Genomic DNA, 1,161 nt, shown 5'->3' with positions numbered 1-1,161 from the left:
TGTGTAGTGTATCCCATGAGAGCTTTATCCTTTGATCTCATATACATTTTGTGAGTTCGTTATTAGGTTGTTTAACGTCGCACTCAGCAAAAATCCCGCTATATGGCGGCGATCTGTAAATAATCGAGTAAGAGTTCTGATCAACAGCATGAGCATCGATCTGTACATCAAGGATGCGATGACATGTGTAGGTCAACCAAGTCAGCGAGCCTCACCACCCGTTCCCGTTAGCCGTTGTACATTTCAGTTAAAATTTCCAACCCGTATATACGACTTTATGCATTCTATCCCATTCTTTTGCATGTATGTAGAGGAAAAGATCGACAATAGTGGCTGCACGCCATGTCCGATTCCGAAAAACAATGGAACAATGATGATGTTGGAAAAACCGGGATTAACTGACAATGGACTTAATGGGGCAAGACATTCTTGAAATGGGGGAAAAAATCAACAGTGTGAAGGAGTCATGAATATTTTGTGATTATTTCCAATGTTCTCTGGTTACTCAAAAACAGCAACTGAATCTTGAGTGGTATTCTCGGAAACTAGGCAAGCGTACAATAATGATATTCAGTTTGAATAAACGGCCATATAAGACCCGCGTCCGATTACCCACATCAGTGCAATGTGCCAAATAACACCCCGCGTGGTGGTGGTGTTTTGAGAAGAACCAGTAGGCAGTGTAGAGTTAGCTCCCTCTGACACCACGGAACCTCATCGTAGGTTCAAATCTCGGATCGCCCCTTCTCATGGTATTCCGTCTTTGACTTTACATAAGTCGACTTTGTACATAAGTCGTGGTGTTTGGTGAATCAATGCCCTCAGCAAAAATACTTTAAAATATACACTTAATCTTCACTCATTCTTGGTCACACCTCAGCGATTATTTGACGGTCATGAAAGACTCTCTACTCCACACAAGTTATAGCTCTTTAATGTGGTAGTATTATGAATGATTGCCTCGCGCAGAAGACTACCGCGCTGGTTAAATCCCTTTCATCGAATTCCCTATGTTCTATTTCTAACTCTTGTTCACTAACCTGTAACCACTTTGCAAGTCCAACCTCGCCCATCCATTCGCCTGTCTCTTGTTGCCTCGGTCTGAAAACCCACAACAGGTGCAAGCGCGCGTGCCAGCTGTTTCAGCAGACGATACAAGTC

The sequence above is a fragment of the Haliotis asinina genome, chromosome 16 (genome assembly GCF_037392515.1).
Source record: "Haliotis asinina isolate JCU_RB_2024 chromosome 16, JCU_Hal_asi_v2, whole genome shotgun sequence".
Lineage (NCBI taxonomy): Eukaryota > Metazoa > Mollusca > Gastropoda > Lepetellida > Haliotidae > Haliotis > Haliotis asinina.
Note: the sequence above shows the minus strand (reverse complement) of the source record.